This window comes from Passer domesticus, chromosome 10 (assembly GCF_036417665.1).
Source record: "Passer domesticus isolate bPasDom1 chromosome 10, bPasDom1.hap1, whole genome shotgun sequence".
Classification (NCBI taxonomy): Eukaryota; Metazoa; Chordata; class Aves; order Passeriformes; family Passeridae; genus Passer; species Passer domesticus.
The window spans coordinates 40,782,832-40,799,133 of NC_087483.1; the positions used below are offsets into that span (position 1 = coordinate 40,782,832).

A 16,302-nucleotide genomic window follows, 5' to 3' on the forward strand; every position below is an offset into this window, starting at 1 on the left:
AAACCTGGCTGTGTCAGAAATCCAGTGTGAAACCAGTTCAAAAGTTTTATTATCCGAAATTATCAGTTTTAGAGAAAAGGTTTAATTTACATAGATTTTTTTTTTTTAATATGGTGTTATAGGTGGGTTATTCTGTTGCATTGAAAAAAAAAAAAATAAACCACACTCTACTGCAATTTATTTAAAATGTGAAGTTGTCCAGAGTAGAGAAACATAAAACCCTGCTGTACATTGACTGGAAGAAGTGATCTGCCAACTGGAAGACAGAAGGAAATATCCCTGGCACTGGCCCAAGCTCTCAGGTGAGCACCAGAGTCTCTGCTCATCATTCAATCCCTGAAAGTGCCCAAATTCCCCAAAAAAACACCACATAAACTTATTTTTCACTGGTAAATAAACATTTCAATGGGGTAATTGCATATGGCAGATGCAGAATTTTAAACAAGGATAAATTAAAACATAGAGCTGTGCTGGAGTTTTGCACAACTTAGCAGGAACTTTCCTTTCATACAGCATTTCTCAGCTAAAGTTTCATTTCTGTTTTGCAGTTCACCTCTATGTTTAAATAATAATTATGGTTGTGACATACAGTGACAAAAGCCAGAAAATTCAAAATTAGCAGAGACAGACTCTGTCCATTGTTTGAATGTGCTCAGCTGGTTTTGCTTTACTAATACCACCAAGACAGAAATTTTCATTTCCCAAAAACACAAACTTCTGGCAAGGGGTTACAGAGTGAAATAAATCTTATTCTTGGAAGAAACTTTTGTTTGACACCTGAATAATTTCTGCTGGTTTCTCTCCTTTTCCCCCCTCCTTCAAATGGAGTCTCAGAACTCAAAGCCAAAATACAGAGTCTTAGAGCTATCACAACAAAGGCTCAGCATCCAATTTCTCCTTCCAAACACAATCTCCTCCTAAAATATATCAACAAATCCATCTCCTTATTAGCCTGCAAGGAGCTGGGAAGCCTTGCCACAGCAAGGACATCTCAAACATTCCAATATGCAATTGCTTGCTGAGTGGTGGGGAAGCAAAGGTATCAAAGCACAAACTTTCAGAGCTTGCTGTTTCTGTTTGGAAGTTTTAAGACAGATGCTCTTCATTTTCTCTCCTAATAGACTGGCAAATGCTAAATGCATCTGACATCAGCAGTAATACCACACATTCCAATGGCAAATAATGAGTTTATTCTACTGTGCACCATTTTTGCCCACCTGTTTCCTCTCACAGATGACTCCTTTTTTCCCCCTCCTCTTCTGTAAGTGAGAAATGCCATTTTTATATGCTTATACACACACATTACACATCTCCGGCTTTCTTTTACGTTGAGCAAATACAAAAATGCCTTATTATTCTCAATGCTGAGAGCTGTTAAGCAAACATTTTCTTCTCCTTCTGATATAAAAGACCCCAGATCTTTTTCTTTGCAATCTGAGAACAACCACAATTTTTTTTTCCAATCTCTTCATTAAGTCACAATCCTATATTTACTGGAAATTTGCCATGGAGCTGTGCCTGTGCAGATTTACTCTTTCGGTTTAGGGGACTAATTCCAGTATAATGCTATTGTATCTGTAGGGTTCTATCCCCCAGGAATTGGGCCCACAGCTCCACTAATTAGTCTCTGCTCTGATAGGACACTGAATCCGCCAAAGCTTTGAAGTGGATCTGCTGAAGCCATCACCTACAGTGAGATCCCCAAAGACCAAAAGTCTTTTAAACACAAGAAAGCCGGGCTTTATTTGAATAAAATTAGAAATTTCACTTTCAAATGGAGAAAGCTCAAAGTGGCTGGGGCAGGCAGGGCTGAAGTAGAAAGGTTTCTGCTCCACTGTCTCTCTCTGTCCTTGCTTGTGGGCTTTGTTTTATCTGATTCAAGTCATTTGCAGAAAAAATTGCCCAATTCTCTCTCATCCCTACAATGATCCTGGCAGCTTTGGGACCTGGCTGGTGCTTGCCCCTGCTGGCATGTGTGGAGACATTTGTACCCACGTGCCACCCTGCCAGTCCTGCTGAGCTCCCTCTGCAGCCAGGGAGCCCTCAGGGACAGGATCTGTCCTGTGCCACCCAGAGACTCCACCTGGCTGAGAATTCCATGGACTCCCCAGGCCAACCAGCTTGTCCCCACCTCTAAAATCTCCTCTCCTCTCCCTTGGCTTTTCCTGCCCTCACAGGTCTTGGGACATGGGTTTTCATATGGAAAATAACTTTTTCTGTTTCCTTTCTTGTTCGTTTTACTGGGCTTGTCCTCCTTTGTGGGAATCAGAAAAACAGAAACTTCCACAGACATGGAAAGGTTTGATTTGCAGCCTTGGGAGAAGCTTGGATTGATGTAAAAATACAGCACACAGACATTAAAGCAGAAAAACCATTAACTTATATGTCTATAGTTATTAGTAAAAATATGCTTTTAAGTGAGAAACTGTATGGGTAAAATGGTGAAGAGTTTTTAATGTAGGGGTGGGGTTGTATATTATATTGTATTGGATTGTATTATTATATATTGCATTGTGTATATATATACAATATATAATATTGTAACATTATATATTGTATTGTATATTATAACTTCTAAACTGAGAGTTTAGAAGTTATAATGGAAACAGAGTTCAAAAGTTATAATAGAAGTATATGTGTGTATGTGGGACAGAAGCCCATTGGACAAAAGTATCCACAGTACATCAAAATTAAGAATATATGATAGGTCAGAAAAGCAAAATAAACCCTGTGACAACTGTCAGTTGGGTTAGAAAGTTCTGAATTGCCTTGTAACAAACAAACTTGTGACTACTCTTGAGCTATGCCTGACTGCTTGCTCTTCTAAAATCTCACAGCCTCTGAGACTGATGTTTATCTGAGCAATAAATCATTCTTAGCTTGAAAATAGCCCCACCCCTTCATTAAAAGCAGTGACAATAATACTCCCCCATCCCACTGGAAGGCAAGAGGGAGCTCTGCAGATCTCCAGCCCCGTGTGCTGGCTGCAGATCTGTTTGCCTCTCTCATCCATGGAAATCCCCTGATTCCTGCAGTCTGCTGAAACCATTCCCCCACAAATGTCAAATTATTTCTTCCAGCCCATTTCCCCTTCCTCACTTCCCCTCCTGTCCGTTTGCAAGAGCTGTAGCCACCCACCATTTATAATTTATTATCAAGCCCCTAAATTTCACAACTAATCCACAATTCAATCCGACTTTCACCACCTATTTGCTACAACTTCAAATCCTTGGGATTTTTCTCCTCCCTTACTGCCCTGCACTCCTCAGATGTTCTTGCAAATGGGCTATTAATTGCCAGACCATCTAATGGGAAAACAAGAAAGCTGGCTATTTTTTAATTGCAGGGTTGTTGGGATTTGTCTTTTTCTGTTAATTCTTCTCCCAGCCTACAGGGATGTCATTTTACCTTTGTTCCATTATTAGTTTTAACAACTGTATTATTTATTTTTCCTGCTTTTCAATCTGTCATTGTTATAAATCCATTAAACTACAGGAGCTGAATAATTTTTTTTTCTTTCCCCATCTTTATGCCCAAGAATTAACAAACAGTTTAATTAAGACAGATAAACAGAGGGATGTTGGTTTTCCTGAGAGGATTACATCCACATCTGATATTTTCAGAAGAAGAAGGGTGTTGGGGGAAAATATTTATGAGATTTTAAATATATGCAAAGTCATAGTTATAATTTTTTCCTTTTCAACAGAATGGATTTTCCTTTCCACCTGGAGCACAGGCCCAGCCTCCAGCCAGGGAGGGCAGTGGAACCAAGATTTTAGGCTTGTGTGGGTTGGCTTCAGGAAGAGCAAATGTAGTGATAGGACAGAGGGAATGGTTTTAAGCTGGAAAATAGGAGGTTTAGATGGGATATTGGGAAGAATTTCTTCCTGTGAGGCTGGTGGTGCCCTGGCACAGAGCGCCCAGTAAAGCTTTGATTTGCCTGAGTCCCTTATAGTGCTAAACTTTGAGGAAAACATTCATTTATTTTAGTCAATACTGTGAAAACCTCTAGAGCCAAAGGTGTAAAACTACGTGCTAAATAACCTCTAGTATATTTTAATTTCCTTTTTTTAATTAAAAAAATAAAAAAACCTGGACATAATCAAAAGCACATTTGCAAATAAGAATAAAATTTCATTGAGTCCATTTTTAATACCTTGTATAATAATTTTGGTTGTTCTCCAATACTAATGCTACATTGAGGTAAGGCAGAAAAAGCTGAAATCAATGCTGAAAGCGACTCCTTAGTTAAAATCCCTCAAAATTTTCAACTGCAGATAAAATAACAAAAATAACCTCAGAAGTCTTCATCCAGTCTAAGAAATTTATTAAATTAAACTGGATTACAGGAGACACACATTTCTCCTTGCTGCAAATTGCAAAATCATGATCCAGAATGCAGCTGAGAAATTAAGGAATTAAGATGTTCAAAGCAGAAATGCAAGTGTGAAATGACAAGTAGAATTTTCACATAAAAATTTAAAGCGGCGAAAACCACATTTTCGTGTTTTCTTTTGGTGCAATTATTGTATAAAAAGCTACAGGGTCATAATTAAACTCCTTGATCTTATAAAGTTATCCTTAATTTTTCACTCAGATAGAAAAATATTCCATTATTTTAATAAGGAGTGTATGACACTATTTCTATGTGAATTTTCTGAGAGTTCAGGACATATTTGAAGGAAAGCCTGTGCACTCAGCTACAAAAAGAATAAAGACCAAAAAAGCCTCTCAAAATACACCCCCTACAAAAAAGCCAAGTTAAAAGAAAGAAAAAACCTCAAACAAAAAGCCAACACAGCCAAAAAACCCCACAAAATAAACAAGAAATTCTACCAGAAAAAATTAAGACTTTACAATTTTCTGACTAGCTCCTATTTCTGCACCTAAAATAACTCGCACCTCTACCAGTCAATAATTTGGTCTGTTTGTTTCTTTTTAATTAAAACAATAAACAATTAATTCAGAGTGTGAAGCTGCAGAGTCCCAAAAATAAAGATGCAAAAACCGAAGTCCATTTAAGAAATCCCATTCTTTAAAGTCCCAGCACAAGGCACAATAACAGGGATAGTTTTTTGTTACCAGTTAATTGAGTAACCAGGCAAGAGAAAGTTGAACTTCGACTAAAAACCTAAATCCAAATGCTCAACCCAAATATTGTCAGGCTGCTTGTCCATTAAAACATAAAATTAATTGTAATCAAATTTTGATACAATTCTGTGCAGAATGAGAACTCCTGCATATTTGGCAGGCAGCCCACTTGTGTATGCAATGCATAAAAACTGTAAGAATGGATTCCATACTGACTACGGGGTGCTTACTTTCCTTCAACGATAATTGTCTTAATGCCTGTTTTAATCAGTATTAACTACTAGCAATAACACGCTTTTAATTATGTTTTAAACGAGTCCTTTATTGGGCTGTTTTGGGAAGCAAATTAGTCAAAAGGAGCTGTTAATCAAAAACGTGTTACTGGCACAAAATAAATGTTCATTTAAGGAGCCATTTGAAATAAACCTGGCTCATTGACTCTGACAACCTACAAGGACACTGGGGCCTCCCGAGGATAACTCCTTCAGCTCTCTCCCAGCTACGCCTTGCTGCTCAGAAGTTGTAAGCAGAAGCATTAAGCAGTTCAGGTCATCCATCAGCTAACTTTTACTACTGTACTCAAGAAAATGAGCCTCCTAGGAACTTCGCAGCAGATCTATTCCTTCATTAGCTGAGTAATATTGAGAGAGATGTTCCTGTCATGATGAAGGGAGAAATCTATTGCAGGGAATTTTGCTGGTGTCCCCTTTGTCTAGGAGCTGTCTTTGCAGATTCCAAGGTATTTAGGCTGAAAAAGTGGCATCATTAGCTGTGAGCATCACTTGTATGTGTTCACTCCCTTCTGCTGAGTGATGGCTGTGCCCGAAAGTTCAGCCACACAAGATGGTATTTTCCACCTAACACTCGATGCCAGCCCATAATACAACACTCACAGCACAGCTTCAAACAGAAACTCCATTGAATCTATTCCACTGCCAGGTCTGAAAACTTAATTTTGCTGTGGCCACTTCATTTGAAGCATTTCAGCTTCACAAAAACTTGAGTTAGAGCGACGGCCGGGAGTCTGGGTTTAAAGCCCATGGATCATGGTTCTTTGGCTGAAGCTTGGACTTGTAAATTTTAAGACAATCTTGCTTCATGACAGAGAAAAAAATATAATCTAAAAACTGATCAGATTTTACTCACTTGGCATGTCTTAGTTAACTCCTTCAAAGTCAACTTTCACCTCCAACACCTGTAGCTTAAGCTAAAAACTCAGAGATATTCCCCCACCCTGCCTGTGACACAGAGTGCTGAAACAATATAAAATGAGTCATCACAACTTAAAAAATGGGTTTTCCTCAACCAGGAGCCCCTTCAGGAGTGTACTGGAGTGAGCTCTGATTGGGGAGGCAGGTGGTTAATTAAGCATCAGCTCGCAGTGTGTCCTTACTAGACTGAGCCTGGGGGTAGGAATGAACTTGCAAGAGAAGCGATTGCTGGATTCACACCATCACCAAACAACCCAAAAACCAGAGCAAAGCTGCCAAAAATCATACACACCCAAAGCTCAGGGAATGCTGCACGGCTGTGTTTGGCTTCCCAAAGCTTGCTGTCACCCCCAAAATCCACTGGCAGTGTTCATGTCCAATGTTATCACAGGAATAGTAACAGCATCAGCTTCCAGAATCCAAATTCCCCAAAGGTAACTGGGGCCAGCAGCAAGGCAGGTCCCAGGGGTGTTGTGACACACATTTTAAATGGCATTTAAACAGGGGTTTACAGCATGAACCACCACCCCTCCTGCCAGCCCAGCCATACCTACACCACCTTCAACCTGAATAACTCCCTGCTTATCCAAACCAGAAATTCCAGGGGTGGCTCCACATCCAGCACCTCATCAGCTTGCGAAGCAGCAGGAGGGGGCAGAGAGAGGAGAGGTGCAAAAACCTGGTAGGCAGCAAATAACTGGTATGGAGCTGCCTTCTCCTCCTGTTTATTTTCTTATTTTGCCAAGAAAACCCAACCTGACAAGTCTGAGTGTGCAGAAATCATGAACAATGTGACAAACCCAGCTGCAGACAGACACAAGAGGCTTCCAAAGCATCAGGGGAAAAAAAATTGGCAAATCTTGACCCATAATTGCAATTTGTGACTCAGCATCCTGGGATGGGGTGAATTTGAAAGATGACTTTTTATATCTGACTGATTGGGATTCCTTCCTCATTAGCAGCATTCCATGATGTGTGTTTAAGATCCCCTCATGGTCTGATAAACACATCTTGATTTCATTGACTTATCTTTAATGCTTTCAGTATGTATCTAAGGGAACAAAATGTCCTTTAAACACTTAAATTAAGGGCTTTAATGCACTTGAAAAGAATGAAATAAAAATTTTACTAAGGACAGCACAGTAAAACACCTTGAGACAATTACTCTTAATGAAATACAAAGATTACCAATAGCTACTGACATCTTCCATTACAAAAGCCATTATAAATCCTCTGTCTCATGGAGAAACTTTCCCCACTTTTTGAAGATTTTCACCAGACCATAATTGCAAACCTGATTTTTATTTTATTGCGTTCAAAGCTGATTGCACTTTTTGATGGACTTCATCATGCTCCAAAAATAGCATAAATACTTTCCAAGATGTGGGTTTAAGAAAGTTATTGGGACTGGCAACTTCTTTTTCAAATTATCATTCACGGATCTATTTTCAACACCCTCTTTCTCAGCCCATTAAGTGTATTTCTGCAGCCTTCATCCACAAGCCACAGTAAAAGGTTCTGTCTGACCCTGCTCCAGAGAAGTGATACTCTCCTGCTTCCAGTTAGCAGCAAAACCACAAACGTGGTTTTGATTTCTTCTTTAAGTTTCTGGAAATGCAGAAATGTGGTCTTTTCAATCAACTGTAATTGCTGCTTTTTTATATTTTTTCTTATTTTATTTCTCATCTTCTTCCTCGCACACAATTATTCCAGTCAATACTCCCTGTATTTTGGTGTGTTTGGGCTTGCTTTCATGTTGCTTGATGATGCAAAGTGTCCTTTGGGGATGCAGTTCCTGCATTTTTATTTTTTTGTATTAAAAATGAACAGGGAGTAAGGAGATAACTCTCTTGGACCTGGTGAGAATCTGCAGAGATTAATTCTCTAAGCACAAATCATCTGTCTGTAACTACGAGATGACACCTTAAAGTTACAAAACCTAAGACAAGTCATTAATGCATTTTCGCAGCCCCCACAAGAGAAAACAAAATTGTGACAGAAAGCTGAGACCCAGAGACAGAAGCTGATGGATTTAACAACCAAAAATAATATTCTGGAAGTCAGAGGAAGATTTGAGCATTTTACTGGTCAGTCCAACACTTTAAAACTCCTAGTACGAACAAAAAAAAAAATAAAAATCAAGGATATGAACTTACAAGAGCCAGCCCTGTCCTTCCATCACCTCCTTTCAGCACTAAGTTCAGCAAGTAAACTCTGAATTGCAAAAGAAAGATAATTCTCAAATCCAAGCAACCAGGACAGGTGGTACAGAAAAGGATGCAAAAAAAAAAAAAACATTACGATGTATAAGATTTTAATCTCTTATTTATGATTCTTCCATAAAGTTTATTATAAGTCATTATATACATCTCCAAGTATCTCATCACAAAATGACATTTACAATGTAACCATAGCAAAATAATTCTGCACAGAACAATTTGCAAAATATCACATCAAAGGTAATGTGGGAGTACAACATAATTGTAGCAATTTCACCATATTAATACTATACTGCTCATACTTTGGGCCCCCAAGCAAAATAACTTTACAGGCAGAATAGGTAGGCAAAAATACTTATCTCTGTTTATATCCTTTTATCTCAGATCTGCACAGAGCAGGGTGTGAAATATATAAAGAATATTCAACATGACTAATAGGTCACACTACTCCTTCCAGTGAAATCCAGGGATTTTTTGGCACAGAATTACATAAGTGGTCCAAATCCTGCTGTACATCTTAAAAAAAAAAATCTAATTACAAATACCTATAAAAGCACCAGTGGGGGGAAAAAAAAATTACTACTGAAAGTCTCCTATTCCTATTCTGTCCTAACAAATCCTTCAGTGCCATAAGAGAGACTGAAAGCAGCCCTGAAAATAATTTATTTAATGACGGGATGAAAAAAGAGAGTGAGGGGAAGACAAAAATAGCTGCGAACCAAATCTGCACGAAGCGTAACATGAAAGTTTTCTGGGAGACTCTTTCGGAGTTGGGCTGTTGCAGGGACATTCATCTAACCAAATATGAGGCCCTATGGGAGCTCTGAGGAGATTAAAAAGAAATAATGAAGGCATAATTGTGGGTTAGCTGGGAATAGTTCTTTCTCCTCCTCAGCATATGGAGAAGTGTGTCAGTCAGATGGTGCACACTGGAAGGTATAATACCTAAGGGGTTTCAGCGGCTGATGCTTCTTTATCTCTTTGTTTTGCTTTCAAATTTCTTTTTTCATCTGTTATTTTAAGAGATACCAGGGCTCGAGGTATTCTCTGTGGGTTTGTCTCACTTCCTTTTTTTTTTTTTTTTGTGTCTTCCTCAGGGTGGGAAATTGGAGAGCCACATTCATTTATGCATTGAAAATTGTTTGAGCATACCTGCTCACACTGATCAGAATTATAAAGCTGAATATCTGCAATAATTTTTAAAAGGAATTTTTATAAAGACTACTTGAAAAAACAAAACAAACACTGTAGACCAGCACTCTTGATAGCAGTCTTTCATTTGCTTTAACATCTATTAGTTCTACAGGATTTGCTGGACATAAATTGCTCCTACTTTATTTAAACTCTTTCAAATCTATTCCTTTCCACCTGGAAAAACAGCTCCATCAGAGAATGTGGAGAGATTAAACTGATTTTAATGCCATCAAAACCAAACCTCAGTATTCATGCAGGCAGCACTGGCAGCAGCTTGTCTCCAAATGAGCTCAGATTACAACACTGAACGTGTGCACCCTGCTAGAGGTGTGTGCCAGGTGAAAATTACCAAAACCACACTGATAATATTAAATTGCAGATTAAATTTCAGCCTGCATTCTTTATGTTAAGCTCAGCCTAGATAAAACAACCTGCTGAAAACCAAACAGCAAAGCCTACCAAAAACCTTTTCCATTCTCCTCCCTGTCTGTGAGACCCTCAGCTAATGCAAAAGACAGGTTGAAGTCCCAGTGCAAATGCAGAAACATAAAGCAGAGTGACACATCTTAGGGCAAATTGCTTTGGAGCTACTTTGTGTCCCCTCCTGTTCCTCTCCTTTCTCCACAGGGATGGAAGCGGGGACGGTGCTCTTGGAGAGCCACAACACCTCCTCACGTCAGCCAGCATCTCATCCTGCCCTGCTGCTGGAACCCAGCAGCCCCAGGGACAACAATCTGAATTTTGGAACCAGTTTTTAGCCCTCTCCCTGCATAGATGATCAAAAATTACTTGCTCAGTTTCCCTGCCTTGAGAACGTGGCTGCTATTAAGGAATACAAATGCTAAAAGTGGAGCCAACTCACCAAATTTTCTTGATTTAAAAAGCAAATAAGCCACCCTTCAATTTAAAATATGATCTCTTGATATTTCAGAAAGAGATTGTAGGATCTGTCTCAAATCAGGCCAAATGCAAAGTGAAAACAGGTCACCATCTCCAGGCTGACTTCTCCAAACCTCAGGCATGAAGAAAAATAATTCACCAGCTCATCACCACCTCATTGCCACTTAGATAATGGCTGAGAGAAAGGAAAATCACTGGTAAAAAAAAAAATCAAACCGTGTAAAGAAAAGCTTCAGGTTGAGAATATTTATGTGACTTGTGAAGAAAGTTCCAAGGTTGAGTAGAGAAGGAATTTTGCAGAGCTTGGAGGAAGAAGCTCAGGGACTTGGAGGGGTTGAGGTGGTGGATCCAGCTACTCTGATTTTTGAAGTTAAACTTTGCATCTTAATCGCTTGTACAGAGTGCATACTAATTTATGGGAGAATGGTATGGATTCAGAGGGATTTTGGGATAAATTCATTGGCAGATACATAACTGGCTCCTTTGGGGGACACAGCCGTGGGGTGAGGCTATGGGGCACATGGAATTCACCCCATTTGGAAGGAATGGGGTTTCATCTTGCCCAGGGCTTGGAGGTTGATGTCTGAGCCCCCCCTTTCATGTTGAAGAGGCATTTAGACCAAATCACAACCCAGGCCATCGTTAGCAGAGCTTCCAAAAATGTATTTGAGCCCACTTATGGAAATTAAGCAGAGCAACAAAATTATTAATAATTGCTAGGGAAAAAAAAAAAGGCAGGAAGTAGTGGAGATTAAAAGAAGATGATGTATTAGACTGGAAAGAGCGAGTCTCCAGAAATTATCCTCATTTTTTTTTAAGTTGAAATGGGTGAAAGTATTTTACAAAAGTTGTTTTTAATGAGACATTTTCTCTACATCATATCAGGACAGAACTGTGAACTTTTTTTAATGGAATTACTTGACAAACTGATCAGTGCCATATCACTGCCTCCAGACACAGTTCTTTTAATGATGTCCAAACTACTTAACTATTAAAATGAAATTGTGAGCCAGCACAGTAGGAAGTAGATTGAGCAAGCTGAAGATCAAAGAAGATACCATCACAGTGGCCTTTGTGTGCTCACTGTAGGTTTGCTCTAACTGAAGGGTAAAGTAGTGGTGAATTGAATTAGATTGGGTTGGTTCTGTACCACAGCACTGAAGGCAACATAAAAGAAGGGTCAAATAAAATAGCACGAGCCTACCTTACCCTGGGCAAGATTAAAACTGAGTCTAGAATGCCATCAGCCATCTTAACTCTTCATCTAAGCAGTGCTGGGAACACAAACCTCAGCAATTTATTCATTTATTGTATTCTTCTGTACTTTCTATCCACACACTTTACTCACAGGTAAATGAGATCACAGAATCACAGATTTATTTGGGATTTAAAGCTCATCCAGTCACACCACCTGCCACAGGCAGAGACACCTTCCACTATCCCAGGCTGCTCCAAGACCTGTCCAACTTGGCCTTGGACACTTCCTGGGATGGTGTTTAATGCCTACCATGAGATTGTTGTAAAAAAATTAATTAAAGGAAAAGATACTACAAGCTTTCTTCATTTCCAAAAGAAATATGGAAAGAAATTAATGGAGTAGGTGCAGAGCTACAAAGTTTTCCCAGACACTTGGATCCTGAAAAGGACAATGTTCCTCCCTCTGCTCCCATTCCGTCCTGACCTTCACAGCACAGATTTTTGGTACAGAATCAAGGTGAATCAATGAATTAAGAAATTAACTCTCGGAAATTAGAGATGCTGTGAGCATTGCCCTTCTTTGAAGAGCTGGACTCACCTGGTGCTGGCAGTGAGATTAAATCTCATGAACTGCACAGCATTTCTACATAATCTTCCCCTAATTTTGGGGAAGGCGAGCACAAAATGGAATCCAAAGGGTAACAGCACAAGAAACCCATAACTGCTCATTTAAAAGACCTTGATTTAAGGTTTTTGTATTTGCACTTCTTAAAGCAACACCAAACCCACTTATTTATTGTTCCAGCTTTTTACTCCTTTACTTACTTTGAACCTGCACTCTTTAGGATTATTTTCAGCTTTAGACTCTTATTTTTAACAATCCCAGGATGAAACAGTGAGCAGACTGCAGGAGAGACCACCAACATTTCAAGACAAAAGTGATTTATTTTTTATCTTTGCACTTTATGCCACAGCCACTCCTTCTCCAGGAGCAGTATGGACACTCAAGCACACAGAGCTTCTGCTGCAATTTTAAAATTTATTTAAATAAAATGTAAATAAATTTTAAATATTAGCAAGAAGCTACAGGTGCTCAGGGAGAAGTTATTTGTATTTTATGGGATTCATTTTCTGCACAGTATGTGGAGAGAATTAGCTACAAAACTTTGTTATTACCCAGAGAAGTTGCCTGTTTAATTCTCCTTTGTTGTTTAGAAGATTTACCTTTCTGTGCTGTTTTAATATTTAAAATATCAGAGTCTGAGTTTGGGCAAGGGAACAGGGAAGGGAGGAGAGTTTTGGGCTGGTTTGGGTGTTTTAGGTGTACTCAGGAGGTGTCCCAGGGGTTTTGAGGGTTCGTCCATCCCTGCCAGGATCCCACCTTGCAGATGGTGCGCCTGGACAGGTCCTTCCAGCCTAAAAACATTCCTACTCTGAGTATTTGGGTTAAATTCCATGAAAAAACCTCCTAAATTAAATTAGACTGAAAAAATCTTGTTTGACACCATCCCTCCATCAAAAACCACTGTCACAAAAGGAGAGACATTTGTGCAAGACATGATAGGAAAAGAGAAATTACTGATCCAGGAACTATTAATTCTCCTTAAAAGAAGAAAACAGCAAATTAGCCCCTGAAACAGAGCAGTCAAAGAACAAAACCTGCCCATGAGCTCTCTCCTTGCATGACTTTCTCAATTTTTTTTTTGGTCTGGGGTATTTAATTTTGGCATTTTTCTTCTCTAAAGCTGAGGGGAACAGCTCATTTTGGAGCCCTGATGAATCACTTGGTTAGATGTCCAATAACAACTGTGATCTGAGATAATACAACTTGTGCATCAAGGAATCCTTGGATCTTCAGTGGAGGAACAGGGCCCCAAGGCACACACAATTTCACTAAAGTTTCTGTGTTCTCCTCCACTCCATAATTACACACGGACAGTTCTAATTTGCATTTTTGCAGAAGTTAAAAAAAACCTAAAAAACCAGCATCACATCACAATTTTTCTCCTCCACAAATGTCACAAGTTTTATGCCACATCATGACTTAAGATATTCATTAACAAGGTTTAATTAAACACCAGGTTGATTGGACAAGTGGGCTATGCCCTAAGTCTCAGAAACAGGAGAAGAAATCAAGGAGCACATTTGGGTGTGAACCCCTAAAGTAGAAAACCCTGCAACTCAGAGAACTGAAACTTGACTAGCATTGGATTTCACCTGCTAAAATTCAGCAATTCCAGTTGCAGGGATATTTCCACACTCCCCTGAAGTTTATTATCTTTTTTTTCCCCCTAACTCTGTAATGTCATATGCACTCTATATGTCTTCTTTTAAAGTTTAAATCTTACTTTTCCACATAATCCTTGATCCAGAATTTTTTTGGCTTTGTGAAAATATAAGAAAATAAAAAAGAAGAAATATGCTGGATTTAGACTAACTTTTCATGTGCTTTTTGGCTTATGTAGATATAAATGAACAGTGGCATTTCTCTGGTTTAAATTAATCTTGGTAGCCCTGTCACAAAACCCAGAACTTTTCTGTAGCACAAGAAGGAGAAACAAGGAGGAAACAAAACCTAAGATTAAATTGGGGTGGGGAAAAGGCAGTTTTCCACTCCCTAACCTGCTCCCTATGATTTTTCCATCTTGCAGGTGATGGGCTTTTTGATGAGATGGGCACTTCTGTAACTTGCAGAGTATTAAAAATATTAGCACAACTCCAGACATCTCAGAAGTCATCACAACAACATAAATAAAATATTAATCATGCTGATAACAAGATTTTAACTACTATTAGAAGCCTGGTAATTTGCCAATGGTAAAAAATACTCAGGAGGTATTTCCGTCTACATAGGGAAAGTGAGCTGAAGAAAAGCCCCAAACTTTGCTCAATTTTAATTTGTGCTCACTGGAGTTGTGGCACGAGGTGTATTTTCATGTTCCTTCAGCACAAGGAACCCAGCAGAGCTTCCTCACCAGACACAAGATATTTCTCCCTCCCTGCTCTTTCATTATATTTATTATCACCTCAAATCAAAGCCCAAAGACAACATTTGCCAAAATCCTTAATTTCATAAAAGCAGAACCATGTTTCCACCCAAAACTACACCAGATTAAAGGAGCTCTTGTGTTCCCATTTTCTCACACTAATTTCACAAACAGACTCTTTGCAGGACAATACACCTTGAATTTCCTTCACTACAACATTTTCTTAGCTCACAGGTGTCTTCCAAGAGTGAAACAATTCAATCTGGAACTACTCAGATAACTTAAAAACCCTTTTTTATGAAGATGAGGTGAAGAGTAGCATGCAAAATCAAGGGAAAAGTGTTTTCCTTGTGAGCATTTTCAAAAAGTCCTCCATTTATACTAAAAAAAACCAGACCAACAAATCAAATCACAAATTTGGAAATAAAAAGATAATAAAAATTACAAGAGCACCTCATTCTTTCTCTCTTTTTTCTGAGTGAAGCTAAATTCCCCATGTTTATCCAAAGCCACCCCTCAGCACAGGACTCACCAAGGACAGCAGGACACGTCCCTGCAGAGGAGTCACCTGTGGTGGGGACAGGTCTGAAGAACTTAGAAACTCCTGAGCCTGGATTTTCAACTACCAGAACCACCAAAATGGGTTGTCTTAAATAAAGCAGAGAGTGGCTAAAGGCTCCTTTGCCTCGTGAAACTTCTCAATTCTCTTTTAAGGAGAAAAACCTGGAAAAACTTTTTCTCACCTGTATGTCAGCTGTAATTTAAGTTCCCTGCAAGGCTGAAATACCTTGGTGAGCTTCACCTGACAGCATTTCCCTCCATCCTCAGCAGCTGAGGGAAGGCACAACAACCTGGGGAAAGCCACCTGTCCTACCTAAACATCAGGAATTTGGTACTCTTGCTTCCTGCAGAGTGCTGCATGGGATGATGCTCAGCATCTTCTGGAATTTAGGAGTGCAGCTTCCCCAGGTCAGGGTTTAAATCCTCCACCCTCTCTGTCTGGCACACCAACTGCACATGGTCACATCTGATTGTTTCAGGGACAAAGATTGTTCCAGGCATCTGACACCACATTTAAATTATTCATCCACGGGTATTATTTATTCATCAGATCTTGAGTTATCTTGCTTTGCTGAAGTACCTGGTTTTTATTGCTCATAGGGAAAAAAAAATCCAAACCAACCAAAACGTGCCATTTTCTTTGCTTTAATTGAGATTTTGTGACTTTTTCAAGCAGCTGATTGGGTGGCACAGACACCACCCTGTGCTGGGTGTTGCCAAGTTTTGAATAAGTGTCACTCCTGACTGCAGATATTGAAAGGTGATGCCAAGTCCTGCACTTGATTTCCAGTCACCCGGCCAAGCTCTGAATTTCTGGGAGACAATAAGGGACTGTGGGAGACTCCTCTGAGGCCACAGATTAATTTGGTGTTGTTCATGAGGGGTTTGATATTTGGTAATGTGAGGGATATGTGTCACCCAAACTGCCACCAGAGTACCAAT

At 39.3% G+C, this 16,302-nt stretch overlaps 1 long non-coding RNA gene across 2 annotated transcripts in view; it reads right to left on the reverse strand.

Annotated features, from left to right (window-relative positions):
- LOC135309255 (uncharacterized) overlaps positions 1-15,596 on the reverse strand; it is a 63,786-nt gene extending 48,190 nt beyond the window's left edge. The window contains exons 1-2 of one of the 2 annotated variants that reach the window (XR_010369580.1): positions 15,332-15,596; positions 8,459-8,516 (exon numbers count right to left, since the gene is read on the reverse strand). This is a non-coding gene — a long non-coding RNA (uncharacterized LOC135309255). The remainder of the gene's footprint in view (positions 1-8,458; positions 8,517-15,331) is intronic. The other variant, XR_010369579.1, reaches the window with a different exon arrangement.
- Positions 15,597-16,302: the final 706 nt, after the last annotated feature.